Source organism: Leptodactylus fuscus, unplaced genomic scaffold (genome assembly GCF_031893055.1).
Source record: "Leptodactylus fuscus isolate aLepFus1 unplaced genomic scaffold, aLepFus1.hap2 HAP2_SCAFFOLD_204, whole genome shotgun sequence".
In the NCBI taxonomy this organism is placed as follows: domain Eukaryota; kingdom Metazoa; phylum Chordata; class Amphibia; order Anura; family Leptodactylidae; genus Leptodactylus; species Leptodactylus fuscus.
Window position 1 is genome coordinate 142420 of NW_027440227.1, and position 16992 is coordinate 159411.

Here is a 16992-nt window from a genome sequence, read left to right on the forward strand (position 1 = left end):
CAGCCACACCACAGCCACACCAGTCACACCACAGCCACACCACAGTCACACCACAGTCACACCACAGCCACACCACAGTCACACCACAGCCACACCAGTCACACCACAGCCACACCACAGTCACACCACAGCCACCCCACAGCCACACCAGTGTCACACCACAGTCACACCACAGCCACACCAGTCACACCCACAGCCACACCACAGCCACACCAGTCACACCACAGCCACACCACAGTCACACCACAGCCACACCACAGTCACACCACAGCCACACCACAGCCACACCACAGTCACACCACAGCCACACCACAGCCACACCACAGCCACACCACAGCCACACCACAGCCACACCACAGTCACACCAGTCACACCACAGCCACACCACAGTCACACCACAGCCACACCAGTCACACCACAGTCACACCACAGCCACACCACAGTCACACCACAGCCACACCAGTGTCACACGACAGTCGGGGCCACAAACTTTAGGCCAGGAGAGGATTTAGCAGAAGAGAGAAGTCGGAGCTTTATATCACATGACGAGAAACCTACCACGTGCGGCCTCCGCCCTGCGCAGAACTCATGGCCATTGTGGGAAAGCAGCCGGCGGAAAAATAACAAAAATATCACAGGAAAATGGTCAAAAAGCAAAACGCTTAGTTTCCCATGACAACCAATCAATCACAGCCCATAGCAACCAATCACAGCCCATAGCAACCAATCACAGCCCATGGCAACCAATCACAGCCCATGGCAACCAATCACAGCCCATGGCAACCAATCACAGCCCATGGCAACCAATCACAGCCCATGGCAACCAATCACAGCCCATGGCAACCAGTCACAGCCCATGGCAACCAGTCACAGCCCATGGCAACCAGTCACAGCCCATGGCAACCAGTCACAGCCCATGGCAACCAGTCACAGCCCATGGCAACCAGTCACAGCCCATGGCAACCAGTCACAGCCCATGGCAACCAGTCACAGCCCATGGCAACCAATCACAGCCCATAATAACCAATCACAGCCCATAATAACCAATCACAGTCCATAGCAACCAGTCACAGCCCATGGCAACCAATCACAGCCCATAGCAACCAATCACAGCCCATGGCAACCAATCACAGCCCATGGCAACCAATCACAGCCCATAGCAACCAATCACAGCCCATGGCAACCAATCACAGCCCATAGCAACCAATCACAGCCCATAATAACCAATCACAGCCCATAATAACCAATCACAGTCCATAGCAACCAGTCACAGCCCATGGCAACCAATCACAGCCCATGGCAACCAATCACAGCCCATAGCAACCAATCACAGCCCATGGCAACCAATCACAGCCCATAGCAACCAATCACAGCCCATGGCAACCAATCACAGCCCATGGCAACCAATCACAGCCCATAGCAACCAATCACAGCCCATAGCAACCAATCACAGCCCATGGCAACCAATCACAGCCCATGGCAACCAATCACAGCCCATGGCAACCAATCACAGCCCATGGCAACCAATCACAGCCCATAGCAACCAATCACAGCCCATAGCAACCAATCACAGCCCATGGCAACCAATCACAGCCCATGGCAACCAATCACAGCCCATGGCAACCAATCACAGCCCATAGCAACCAATCACAGCCCATAGCAACCAATCACAGCCCATAGCAACCAATCACAGCCCATGGCAACCAATCACAGCCCATGGCAACCAATCACAGCCCATAGCAACCAATCACAGCCCATAGCAACCAATCACAGCCCATAGCAACCAATCGCAATCACAGCCCAGCTTTCATTTTGTATTCGGCTCCTGAAAAATGAAAGCTCAGATTGGTTGCTATGGGCTGTGTCCTGTCGCTATGGGCTGTGACCTGTCGCTATGGGCTGTGACCTGTCGCTATGGGCTGTGTCCGGTCGCTATGGGCTGTGTCCTGTCGCTATGGGCTGTGTCCGGTCGCTATGGGCTGTGTCCGGTCGCTATGGGCTGTGACCTGTCGCTATGGGCTGTGACCTGTCGCTATGGGCTGTGACCTGTCGCTATGGGCTGTGTCCTGTCGCTATGGGCTGTGACCTGTCGCTATGGGCTGTGTCCTGTCGCTATGGGCTGTGTCCGGTTGCTATGGGCTGTGACCGGTCGCTATGGGCTGTGACCGGTCGCTATGGGCTGTGACCGGTCGCTATGGGCTGTGACCTGTCGCTATGGGCTGTGACCTGTCGCTATGGGCTGTGTCCTGTCGCTATGGGCTGTGTCCGGTTGCTATGGGCTTTGTCCGGTTGCTATGGGCTTTGTCCGGTTGCTATGGGCTGTGTCCTGTTGCTATGGGCTGTGTCCTGTTGCTATGGGCTGTGTCCTGTTGCTATGGGCTGTGTCCGGTCGCTATGGGCTGTGTCCTGTCGCTATGGGCTGTGTCCGGTTGCTATGGGCTGTGTCCGGTTGCTATGGGCTGTGTCCGGTTGCTATGGGCTTTGTCCGGTTGCTATGGGAAAGCGTTTTGAGCCCTTTAGTACGTCCATGTGCATTAGCGGGACCGGGAGGGTTCGGGTTACATTTATAAGTTACATCAGTTAGGACTGGACGAGAGATTTGGGTGACAATGAAACTCATCGAAGCAAAGCGGGTGATAAATGGAGACACGGGCGAGGAGGAGGCGGATACTAAACAGCGACATTTGGGGAAACTCCTCCCCTTTCTGTCAGATTCCCCCCGCGCTCTGTGGAGAGATGGAGAGTCTGCGGTTACCCGTCGCTGTCGCGTGGCCATTATAGACCCCGGATTCACATTCCACTGTCTGACGGTTTTCACGGACAAAGATGGCGCACATCAGTCTGACAGACCCGGAAACCAGACGTGTTGTGAGAATGTGACGGACGCCTCCAATTACTGCTGTCGTGTAAATACGCCCTTAGGCTGAGCAAGAAGAATATTACCGTGACCTCATCCCAACGCCGCGACAAAAAAACACTCCAGAAATGCAAAATGTGGGAAACAAGCAGCGAGTTCGTTTAGTTTTCCTACAGACTTGCACCATGTTCACACCTGCGGTCAGGTTCCTGCTCTACAGGTCTGGTGACATGAAATATAGACCCCCCCCCCCCCCCCCCCCTACAGAGAATAATAGGACGGTCCGGGGCTGCCCGAAACTGCGGCGGAAAAGTAATGGAAAGAAACACAAGAGACCTGACTATATATAAGGGACAATGGAATATATATAGATATATATATATATATATATATATATATATATATATAATCACACGTATATAACTGTATATAAGGGACAATGGAATAACATATATATATATAATCACACGTGTATGACTGTATATAAAGGACAATGGAATAACATATATATATATATATATATATATAATCACACGTGTATGACTGTATATAAAGGACAATGGAATAACATATATATAATCACACATATATGACTGTATATAAAGGACAATGGAATAATACACGTCAGTATATATCACACACACATATATATATAGATCCCCCCTATAGAACTGTAATAAACCTTATGTAGCAGATATAGATTACATAAAAAAAACAATTCTATATCAACATGGCAGATCTATATGTATCACACGTGTATATCTATATATATAAGAGACGATATTATAAGCTATATGTACCAGACAAGTATAAGTGTATATAACAGACAATGTAATAAGCTATACGTATCACACATGTATGACTATATAAGAGACGATATTATTAGCTATATGTACCGCACACGTATATCTATATAAGGTACAATGTAATGAGGTATATATATATGTATCAGACGAGTACAAGTATATATAACAGACAATGTAATAAGCTATATGTATCACACATGTATGACTATATAAGATGAGTATAAGTATATATAAGACAATGTAACAAGCTATATGTACCGCACATGTATATCTATATAAGGTACAATGTAATGAGGTGTATATATATATATATATATATATATATATATATATATGTATCAGATGAGTATAAGTGTATATAACAGACAATGTAATAAGCTATACGTATCACACATGTATGACTATATAAGAGACGATATTATCCTATTAATATTATAAATGTGAAAGTTTGTGAGTTTGGATGTTTGTGGGTTTGTGGGTTTGTGTGTTTGGATGTTCGGATGTTTGTTCCTCAATCACGCAAAACCCGCTCCACCGATTTGGCTGAAATTTTCCACAAACATAGTTAATACACCCGATTGCGCAATAGGCTACTTTTTATCACAATAGCGCACATACGTTTGTGCCAGGACCCCCACAAAACCCAAACTGACACCACCATCTCTGCAATCTCACACACTTTGGACCATAGCAAGCCCCAAAATTCCTATTGCCCTCTACAGCCTCGCCCCTGACCCCACACAATCACATATACATAGACTTTACCACTTTGCCCCTCCCCTTAACGATTCTCCAGGAGGCGCTCTTTAACGCTCCGGAGCAGCCATGTTTGCCAACCCCCACCGCTCTGACAATCCGTGACACCGCCCACCCATGTCAATACCCCTAGGCGGTCTAATAAATGAAAAAAAAAAAGTTTCACAAAAAGTGAAAAAAAAAAATAAAAACAAATAAAAAGGATTAAAAATTCCAATCACCCCCCTTTCCCTAGAACACATATAAAAGTAGTTAAAAACTGTGAAAGGGTGCATTCACACTGAGTAAACGCTAGCTTATTTTGTAGAGTAAAATTACACTTGTAAATTTTGCTATCCCATTGACTTCAATGACATTTTTACAGGCGTATTTTTTACAGGCGTATTTTTACACTTGTAAAAAAATATCATTGAAGTCAATGGGATAGCAAAATTTACAAGTGTAATTTTACTCTACAAAATAAGCTAGCATTTACTCAGTGTGAATGCACCCAAACACATACATGTTAGGTATCCCCACGTCCGAAATCGCCCGCTCTACAAAGCTATACAAATATTTTTCCTGTTCGGTAAACGCCGTAGCGGGAAAAATGGTCAAAAGTGCCAAACCGCCGTTTTTTCACTCTTTTGATTCTGATAAAAATTTGAATAAAGTGATCAAAGCAATAACATTTCCCGAAAATGGTAGAACTACAAAGTACACCCGACCCCGCAAAAAAAGACGCCCTATACATCCCCGTACACGCAAGTATAAAAAAGTTACGGCTGTCAGAATATGACGACTTTTCAAAAAAAAATGTTTTAACACAGTTTTGGATTTTTTTAAGGGGTCAAAATGTAACTAAAACCATATAAATTTGGTATCCCCAGCATCGTAACGAAACACAGAATACAGGGGACATGTCATTGTGGCTGCACAGTGAACGCCGTAAAACCAAAGCCCGTAAGAAAGTCGCAGAAATGCATTTTTTTGTCAAATCCACCCCATTCTGAATTTTTTTTACCTGCTTCCCAGTACATTATATAGAATAAATAATGGCGGCATCATGAAGAAAAATTTGTCCCAGGAAAAATTAAGACCTCATATGGCTCTGGGAGCGGAGAAATAAAAAAAGTTATGGGGTTTAGAAGGAGGGGAGTCAAAAATGAAAAAACAAAAAATGCCATCGGCGGGAAAGGGTTAACTTCAAATACTTCTGTCCCAAAGTCACTATGTAAAGTTTCTCACAACACCGTATATATAGCAGCTCTAATACAAAGTAACTGCAACACAAAAGTCTCACGGATTCTCTGAATTACAGCAACAACAAGATACAACGTTACATTTCATATCCCATACCTCATACACAGTACGAAAACCTTACCCGCGCCTGTATATACCCACTACTACAATCACCGCAGACCAAGTCGCGGGTACCAGCTAGTAAGCTATATGTATCAGACAAGTAGAAGTGTATATAACAGACAATGTAATGATATATATAAGAGACGATACTATTAGCTATATGTACCACACACGTATATCTATATAAGGGACAATGTAATGAGATATATATATGTATCAGAGGAGTACAAGTATATATAACAGACAATGTAACAAGCTATATATACCACACCCGTATACCTGTATAAGGGACAATGTAATGATATATATAAGAGACGATACTATTAGCTATATGTACCGCACAATTATATCGGTATATATATGTATATATAACAGACAATGTAACAAGCTATACGTACCACACACATATATCTATATAAGGGACAATGTAATGAGATATATATATGTATCAGACGAGTACAAGTATATATAACAGACAATGTAACAAGCTATATATACCGCACCCGTATACCTCTCGAGCCCTTATGTAGCCGGCTGAGATCTCCTACCCTTTGTAGTCTGCGCTGTCTCCTCTCTCGGCCACTCTCACCCCAGTATGGTCAGTGCCGGTCACTATAGGGAATGAGTTACCTATTGACACAGGTGTAGTAAGCCCCGCCTCCCCAGGATTCCTGGGATTAACCCCTTCAGCAGCACCTTTCTTGTAAGATGTGTCACAAGCAGCTGAACCTTCCATCCCTGGGGAGATTGCAGAAAACACAACCAATTATGTTGCTCAGGTGAAGGCTCCGAAAACAGCGGCCCTGGGCTAATTCCATTGTGTGCGCTCATCTCTAAGGCGTGTGACGTGACACAGCACATACACCAATCGGAAGTTTTCAGCTGCGCCCGTGGCTTTGAGAGGGCCGTCGTGTATTCTCAAGAAGGGGAACAGTAATATCCTCCGCGTTCAGATCTTAGGGCTCCCGAAACCAGAGTGTAGGGTCAGGGCTGAGGAGGGAAATTCAGCCCATAGATGGTGAAATGTGTCTCCTGGGAGTGGTTTGGGGTACGGTGACCTCTGGGGCCACGACTAAGGCCGTGTCGTTGCGACATGTATTGCTTCATCTGGTGGGTGCTGACTGCAGGAGAATTCTCAGATGATGAACATCTATTCTCACATTGCCCAAGATCTACTGACATCTTGAAGGAGTTTACTAAAACATGGCCACTTTCTTCCAAAAACATAACCAGGCGTGGCCATGGATTGTGTCTGCCATTACAGCTCCCTGCAATACCAGACCCAACCTGTGGACAGGTGCGGCGCTGTTTATGAAAAAAAGCAGCCATGTCTTTCTAACCCTATAACTTTTTGTATGTCAGTCGCCCTGTCCACCCATGACCATGCCCAATGTGCCTGGTAACACCAAGTCTCTGATCCATAGGGGTCTGACCACTGGAACCTTCACCTGTCATGAGAATTGGGGTCCAGTGTCACTTTTGTGAGTGTAGTCATAGTCAGACATTTGTGCTACGTCTCCACCCAGGTTCGTAGGGACTGGTGGAGATGGCGAGCGCTAGACTTGGCCGCCCCATAGACATTGGATTGGCAGCGCATAAGTTGGATCACGCGCTCCATCCAAACAAAGCGCCAAGGGACCCCGATCTGGAAGGGATTGACAGTCATGGGCACTTGTCCTGCCATAGGCACCCAATCATTCACCAGTCCAGTCCAATGGGATCCAACGTTTGGAGTTTTTGTGGGCGGTTTTCACATTTCACTTGATACCTCGGGATTATTTTTGTGTCATTTTGAGTTTTTTCCATTTATAAATTTCCTTTTTTTTACGTTTTTTTCTCCTTTTTGAGTCCCCCCATGGACATATTTCCCTTGTTCCTGATTTTGGATACATTTTAGTGTTTTTGTCACTTACACATTTGCTTTCTGCTGGTTGCCCTTAGTAACAGACTACAGTTTAGCTCCGCCCTGCTGTCAGACATGTGCTATAAGAGTTGGCGAGCGTGTCAGTCATTGGAGCGCCCACAATGCCCTGCTCGCTATGGTGCTCTATGGTGATCTGCGCTTGTGAATTTTGGGCGGAGACGATTCTTTTTATCTCTTTTGTTCCTTTTACTTCCTCTTGAAGTCATTGGGTTTTACGTCGATAAGGAACAACAAATAAGATCGCAGAGAGACGAGAGGCCGCTGACGCTCTTCATCCCCCGTGACCTGTTAGACGGGTCTTTCAGCTTTCAGTGTCAGGGCCGGTCAACAGGTAATGGAAAACCAGTTTATTAACCCTAAAACAGCCCAGGACAGATTGTGATCTATGAGGAGGAGCCCTGGCCAATCTCCGCACCTCCATCAATGGTGGAACTTCCAGTGATCTGTAGGGAGATCTGTCAGGTTCCATTTCCTATAGCACCTCCACAGGAGAATTGGGGTATTGCCACTGTTGAGGCAGTATACAGACGTTGCGGGGCCCTCTGGGCTGCTGCCCCTTTTGGCTTCTCATGCAGTCTGTTCCGAATATGCTTCTTGGTAACAATATGCACCAATTGGCCGTTACAGTGAACCTATAGCTCCAGTTTCCTGATCATTTTACATTTCCAATATCTGCAGAAATACAGATTGAGATTCCACAGATGAGTGGACACTAAGACGCGAGACCTCCAAGACAGAAGCCATATGTGAACTAGTAGCGGTCATAGAAGGATAGTCAGCACTCCGATGGAAATTGTGGTGCACACGGCCCCGCAAAAATCCAAAAAGTGCTGTTTTGGTTCTAGTTTTGAACAAGGGGCAAGTTCATGACTGGCAGATCACGAGGCCAAAGCAAAGAAGGGGCTCAAAGTGAGCTGCTGACTACCATGCACCCCCATGTAATCGCTACCCAAGAGTAGGCTACTTATAGGATGAAAGGACCCTATTTAATGTGTAGCAATGGGCAAACATGGCTCCCATTATGGCTCCCAACATGGCTCCCATCATGGCTCCCAACAGGATTCCCATCATGGCTCCCAACATGGCTCCCAAAATGATGGTATCATTCCCAGTTATTAGTCTGTTTCTCCCACCTATGGACCCACTAAATATATGGAATGGACTCAAAGGGCTGACAAATGGCCACATGTGTGGAAGTATAACAACCGTCCCCGAGTGCCCACTGACCTTCTGCACCAGACAGGTGGACATAACAGGAAGGTCGGCGGCCATGACCGTTTGCCTGGGGGAGGGGGGGGGGATAGTTACTTCACTCTCAATTACTGTACATTTCCTAGTCAGACATCACTTCCCAAAATGCAAATCACTACACGAGCTTTATGCCGACACCTCAGCACTAAGGAATGTTGGGAGATTCCAGCTCTGAGGTCAGGTAATGTCTTACAAAGTAAGTAAGTTTTATGGAGATGATCTCAATGTACAAACTAGAGAACCTCCAGTTCTAGAAAATAACCAACCCGGTGGATCCTGTAGTCGCCCCCTCGCCCACCATCTCTGCCCCCAGATTCATGTCCTCTCCATCTCTGCCCCCAGATTCATGTCCCCTCCATCTCTGCCCCCAGATTCATGTCCTCTCCATCTCTGCCCCCAGATTCATGTCCCCTCCATCTCTGCCCCCAGATTCATGTCCCCCCATCTCTGCCCCCAGATTCATGTCCCCTCCATCTCTGCCCCCAGATTCATGTCCTCTCCATCTCTGCCCCCAGATTCATGTCCCCTCCATCTCTGCCCCCAGATTCATGTCCCCTCCATCTCTGCCCCCAGATTCATGTCCCCTCCATCTCTTCCCCCAGATTCATGTCCCCCCATCTCTGCCCCCAGATTCATGTCCCTCTTCCATCTCTGCCCCCAGATTCATGTCCCTCCATCTCTGCCCCCAGATTCATGTCCCCTCCATCTCTGCCCCCAGATTCATGTTCTCTCCATCTCTGCCCCCAGATTCATGTCCCCCATCTCTGCCCCCAGATTCATGTCCTCTCCATCTCTACCCCCAGATTCATGTCCCCTCCATCTCTGCCCCCAGATTCATATCCCCATCTCTGCCCCCAGATTCATGTCTCCCCATCTCTGCCCCCAGATTCATGTCCCCTCCATCTCTTCCCCCAGACTCATGTCCCCCCTCTATCTCTGCCCCCAGTTTCATGTCCCCCATCTCTGCCCCCAGATTCATGTCCCACATCTCTGCCCCCAGATTCATGTCCCCCCCATCTCTGCCCCCAGATTCATGTCCCCCATCTCTGCCCTCAGATTCATGTCCCCCCATCTCTGCCCCCAAATTCATGTCCCCTCCATCTCTTCCCCAGATTCATGTCCCCTCCATCTCTGTCCCCAGATTCATGTCCCCTCCATCTCTGCCCCCAGTGTCATGTCCCCCCATCTCTGCCCCCAAATTCATGTCCCCACATCTCTGCCCCCAGATTCATGTCCCTCCATCTCTGCCCCCAGAGACATAAAACTGGGGGCAGATGAATGGTGTATATGAAACTGGGGGAGAGATAGAGGGGGGACATATAATTTACGCTCCTCACAAAGCCGGGTGTCGGTGAAACGTGTGTCAGGCGTTTTGTGACTGTTCCACTGGTGATGTACTTGGCGTCTCCCCATGTCTGTTACTCCGGGTATGTATACGTGATCCCTCCCTTGCTCTGTTACTCTGGGTATGTATACGTGATCCCTCCCTTGCTCTGTTACTCCGGGTATGTATTTGCGATCCCTCCCTTGCTCTGTTACTCCGGGTATGTATACGTGATCCCTCCCTTGCTCTGTTACTCCGGGTATGTATACGTGATCCCTCCCTTGCTCTGTTACTCCGGGTATGTATACGTGATCCCTCCCTTGCTCTGTTACTCCGGGTATGTATACGTGATCCCTCCCTTGCTCTGTTACTCCGGGTATGTATACGTGATCCCTCCCTTGCTCTGTTACTCCGGGTATGTATACGTGATCCCTCCCTTGCTCTGTTACTCCGGGTATGTATAGGTGATCCCTCCCTTGCTCTGTTACTCCGGGTATGTATACGTGATCCCTCCCTTGCTCTGTTACTCCGGGTACGTATACGTGATCCCTCCCTTGCTCTGTTACTCCGGGTATGTATACGTGATCCCTCCCTTGCTCTGTTACTCAGGGTATGTATACGTGATCCCTCCCTTGCTCTGTTACTCCGGGTATGTATACGTGACCCCTCCCTTGCTCTGTTACTCCGGGTATGTATTTGTGATCCCTCCCTTGCTCTGTTACTCCGGGTATGTATACGTGATCCCTCCCTTGCTCTATTACTCCGGGTATGTATAGGTGATCCCTCCCTTGCTCTGTTACTCCGGGTATGTATACGTGATCCCTCCCTTGCTCTGTTACTCCGGGTATGTATATGTGATCCCTCCCTTGCTCTGTTACTCTGGGTATGTATACGTGATCCCTCCCTTGCTCTGTTACTCCGGGTATGTATACGTGATCTCTCCCTTGCTCTGTTACTCTGGGTATGTATAGGTGATCCCTCCCTTGCTCTGTTACTCCAGGTATGTATACGTGATCCCTCCCTTGCTCTGTTACTCCGGGTATGTATACGTGATCCCTCCCTTGCTCTGTTACTCTGGGTATGTATACGTGATCCCTCCCTTGCTCTGTTACTCCGGGTATGTATACGTGATCCCTCCCTTGCTCTGTTACTCCGGGTATGTATAGGTGATCCCTCCCTTGCTCTGTTACTCTGGGTATGTATACGTGATCCCTCCCTTGCTCTGTTACTCTGGGTATGTATACGTGATCCCTCCCTTGCTCTGTTACTCCGGGTATGTATAGGTGATCCCTCCCTTGCTCTGTTACTCCGGGTATGTATACGTGATCCCTCCCTTGCTCTGTTACTCCGGGTATGTATAGGTGATCCCTCCCTTGCTCTGTTACTCCGGGTATGTATAGGTGATCCCTCCCTTGCTCTGTTACTCCGGGTATGTATAGGTGATCCCTCCCTTGCTCTGTTACTCCGGGTATGTATACGTGATCCCTCCCTTGCTCTGTTACTCCGGGTATGTATACGTGATCCCTCCCTTGCTCTGTTACTCCGGGTATGTATAGGTGATCTCTCCCTTGCTCTGTTACTCCGGGTATGTATACGTGATCCCTCCCTTGCTCTGTTACTCCAGGTATGTATAGGTGATCCCTCCCTTGCTCTGTTACTCCGGGTATGTATAGGTGATCCCTCCCTTGCTCTGTTACTCCGGGTATGTATACGTGATCCCTCCCTTGCTCTGTTACTCCGGGTATGTATACGTGATCCCTCCCTTGCTCTGTTGCTCCGGGTATGTATACGTGATCCCTCCCTTGCTCTGTTACTCCGGATATGTATACGTGATCCCTCCCTTGCTCTGTTACTCCGGGTATGTATACGTGATCCCTCCCTTGCTCTGTTACTCTGGGTATGTATACGTGATCCCTCCCTTGCTCTGTTACTCCGGGTATGTATAGGTGATCCCTCCCTTGCTCTGTTACTCCGGGTATGTATACGTGATCCCTCCCTTGCTCTGTTACTCCGGGTATGTATACGTGATCCCTCCCTTGCTCTGTTACTCCGGGTATGTATACGTGATCCCTCCCTTGCTCTGTTACTCTGGGTATGTATAGGTGATCCCTCCCTTGCTCTGTTACTCCGGGTATGTATACATGATCCCTCCCTTGCTCTGTTACTCCGGGTATGTATACGTGATCCCTCCCTTGCTCTGTTACTCTGGGTATGTATAGGTGATCCCTCCCTTGCTCTGTTACTCCGGGTATGTATAGGTGATCCCTCCCTTGCTCTGTTACTCCGGGTATGTATAGGTGATCCCTCCCTTGCTCTGTTACTCCGTGTATGTATACGTGATCCCTCCCTTGCTCTGTTACTCCGGGTATGTATACGTGATCCCTCCCTTGCTCTGTTACTCCGGGTATGTATACGTGATCCCTCCCTTGCTCTGTTACTCCGGGTATGTATACGTGATCCCTCCCTTGCTCTGTTACTCCGGGTATGTATACGTGATCCCTCCCTTGCTCTGTTACTCCGGGTATGTATAGGTGATCCCTCCCTTGCTCTGTTACTCCGTGTATGTATACGTGATCCCTCCCTTGCTCTGTTACTCCGTGTATGTATACGTGATCCCTCCCTTGCTCTGTTACTCCAGGTATGTATATGTGATCCCTCCCTTGCTCTGTTACTCCGGGTATGTATACGTGATCCCTCCCTTGCTCTGTTACTCCGGGTATGTATACGTGATCCCTCCCTTGCTCTGTTACTCCGGGTATGTATACGTGATCCCTCCCTTGCTCTGTTACTCCGGGTATGTATACGTGATCCCTCCCTTGCTCTGTTACTCTGGGTATGTATAGGTGATCCCTCCCTTGCTCTGTTACTCCGGGTATGTATACGTGATCCCTCCCTTGCTCTGTTACTCCGGGTTTGTATACGTGATCCCTCCCTTGCTCTGTTACTCCGGGTATGTATAGGTGATCCCTCCCTTGCTCTGTTACTCCGGGTATGTATACGTGATCCCTCCCTTGCTCTGTTACTCCGGGTATGTATACGTGATCTCTCCCTTGCTCTGTTACTCCGGGTATGTATACGTGATCCCTCCCTTGCTCTGTTACTCCGGGTATGTATACGTGATCCCTCCCTTGCTCTGTTACTCCGGGTATGTATACGTGATCCCTCCCTTGCTCTGTTACTCCGGGTATGTATACGTGATCCCTCCCTTGCTCTGTTACTCCGGGTATGTATACGTGATCCCTCCCTTGCTCTGTTACTCTGGGTATGTATACGTGATCCCTCCCTTGCTCTGTTACTCCGGGTATGTATACGTGATCCCTCCCTTGCTCTGTTACTCCGGGTATGTATACGTGATCCCTCCCTTGCTCTGTTACTCCGGGTATGTATACGTGATCCCTCCCTTGCTCTGTTACTCCGGGTATGTATACGTGATCCCTCCCTTGCTCTGTTACTCCGGGTATGTATACGTGATCCCTCCCTTGCTCTGTTACTCCGGGTATGTATACGTGATCCCTCCCTTGCTCTGTTACTCCGGGTATGTACACGTGATCCCTCCCTTGCTCTGTTACTCCGGGTATGTATACGTGATCTCTCCCTTGCTCTGTTACTCCGGGTATGTATACGTGATCCCTCCCTTGCTCTGTTACTCCGGGTATGTATACGTGATCCCTCCCTTGCTCTGTTACTCCGGGTATGTATACGTGATCCCTCCCTTGCTCTGTTACTCTGGGTATGTATACGTGATCCCTCCCTTGCTCTGTTACTCTGGGTATGTATACGTGATCCCTCCCTTGCTCTGTTACTCCGGGTATGTATACGTGATCCCTCCCTTGCTCTGTTACTCCGGGTATGTATACGTGATCCCTCCCTTGCTCTGTTACTCCGGGTATGTATACGTGATCTCTCCCTTGCTCTGTTACTCTGGGTATGTATACGTGATCCCTCCCTTGCTCTGTTACTCTGGGTATGTATACGTGATCCCTCCCTTGCTCTGTTACTCCGGGTATGTATACGTGATCCCTCCCTTGCTCTGTTACTCCGGGTATGTATACGTGATCCCTCCCTTGCTCTGTTACTCTGGGTATGTATACGTGATCCCTCCCTTGCTCTGTTACTCCGGGTATGTATACATGATCCCTCCCTTGCTCTGTTACTCTGGGTATGTATACGTGATCCCTCCCTTGCTCTGTTACTCCGGGTATGTATACGTGATCCCTCCCTTGCTCTGTTACTCCGTGTATGTATACGTGATCCCTCCCTTGCTCTGTTACTCCGGGTATGTATCCGTGATCCCTCCCTTGCTCTGTTACTCCGGGTATGTATAGGTGATCCCTCCCTTGCTCTGTTACTCTGGGTATGTATACGTGATCCCTCCCTTGCTCTGTTACTCCGGGTATGTATACGTGACCCCACCCTTACTTTGCCTATTATTATAGTGATCATGGCGTCTTTCTCTGGGTCCATTAAGCAGTGGTATTGAGTAATATTCCGCTTCAGACTCTGTGGTGATATACATTTTATTGTCATCTCTTTCTTGGACTAGAGATCTATATACCTGTTAGTAGTAGTATACATATATACTTTTCAGACCTTTTTCCTATTTGGGTATTTATTTTTTGTTTTGGGGTGGTACTGAAGGTTTCACCAGTGGGAGGGTACGGTATTATACCGCTATTGGGGGGGGTCTCCCCTGTTTCCCCTTTGTCTGTGTATTGTTTGTGTATATTTTTATTGGTAGTGTCTCTAGTTGTTTCTTTGACATATAACTTACTGGTGACTGTAGGAGGATTACACTGTCTGCGGGCACAGGAAAAATTAATGAGAATGGGCGGAGTCAACACAAAAGTGGGCGGGGCTAAATTTGCTCCGGTCTGCTACGCGCGCCACACATTTTGTCCCTCTTTCAGTTCTTCAAAAGTTGGGAGGTATGCACTGGTTATATACTGCTATATACTGGTTATACACTGGTTACACACTGGTTATATACTGGTTACACACTGGTTTATTACTGGTAATATACTGGTTACACACTGGTTATATACTGCTTACACACTGGTTATATACTGCTATATACTGGTTACACACTGGTTATATACTGCTATATACTGGTTACACACTGGTTATATACTGCTATATACTGGTTATACACTGGTTATATACTGCTATATACTGGTTATACACTGGTTACATACTGGTTATATACTGGTTACACACTGGTTATATACTGGTTTATTACTGGTAATATACTGGTTACACACTGGTTATATACTGCTTACACACTGGTTATATACTGCTATATACTGGTTACACACTGGTTATATACTGCTATATACTGGTTATACACTGGTTACATACTGGTTATATACTGGTTACACACTGGTTATATACTGGTTTATTACTGGTAATATACTGGTTACACACTGGTTATATACTGCTTACACACTGGTTATATACTGCTATATACTGGTTACACACTGGTTATATACTGCTATATACTGGTTATACACTGGTTATATACTGCTATATACTGGTTATACACTGGTTACATACTGGTTATATACTGGTTACACACTGGTTATATACTGGTTTATTACTGGTAATATACTGGTTACACACTGGTTATATACTGCTTACACACTGGTTATATACTGCTATATACTGGTTACACACTGGTTATATACTGCTATATACTGGTTATATACAGGATATCTTGTCTATTCTCACATTACACCCTCCGGGCAGTAACAGGATCCTTTCCCGGTATTGTCACCAGTGTGTGCTCAGTAAAGTCACTGTAACAATTGCTAAATCTCTTAATGAAAAGCCGCCTAATAAGTCCACAAGCCCTGGAGGTGTCAGACAGTATGGGCACAATGGGCAGTACCTGGCGGGGTCACACCTGGGGGGGGGGGTACAACAAGGATATTTACACTGGCACCATGAATGAGGCCTGACTGCTCACACAGGAATGGGGTATTATTCAGGCATGGTATCAGTCAGTGATGTTTACTCATGATATGGCGATATTAATTAGTAATTTCATGGCAGTATTATTCAATAGTAGTATGGAGAAAATAGTTACTTTATGGTTTTACTAGTATTAGTATTATTTAGAGACAACATGGCGTCATTATACATTCACAGTATGGTGGTTCATTCAATTAAAGGATGGTGATATGGTGGTATATTCTACTCATGGAATGGCAGTATTATTTAGTCATGATATGATAGTATTAATTACTACTCCTGGAATTACTCATTCATGGTATCGATTTGGGTTATGATATGGCGGTATTATTTATTCATGGTATGGGTTTGGGTTATGATATGGCGGTATTACTTATTCATGGTATCGATTTGGGTTATGATATGTTGGTATTATTTATTCATGGTATGGGTTCGGGTTATGATATGGCGGTATTACTTATTCATGGTATGGGTTTGGGTTATGATATGGCGGTATTATTTATTCATGGTATGGGTTTGGGTTATGATATGGCGGTATTACTTATTCATGGTATGGGTTTGGGTTATAATATGACGGTATTACTTATTCATGGTATGGGTTTGGGTTATGATATGACAGTATTATTTATTCATAGTATGGGTTTGGGTTATAATATGGTGGTATTACTTATTCATGGTATGGGTTTGGGTTATGATATGGCGGTATTATTTATTCATGGTATGGGTTTGGGTTATGATATGGCGGTATTATTTATTCATGGTA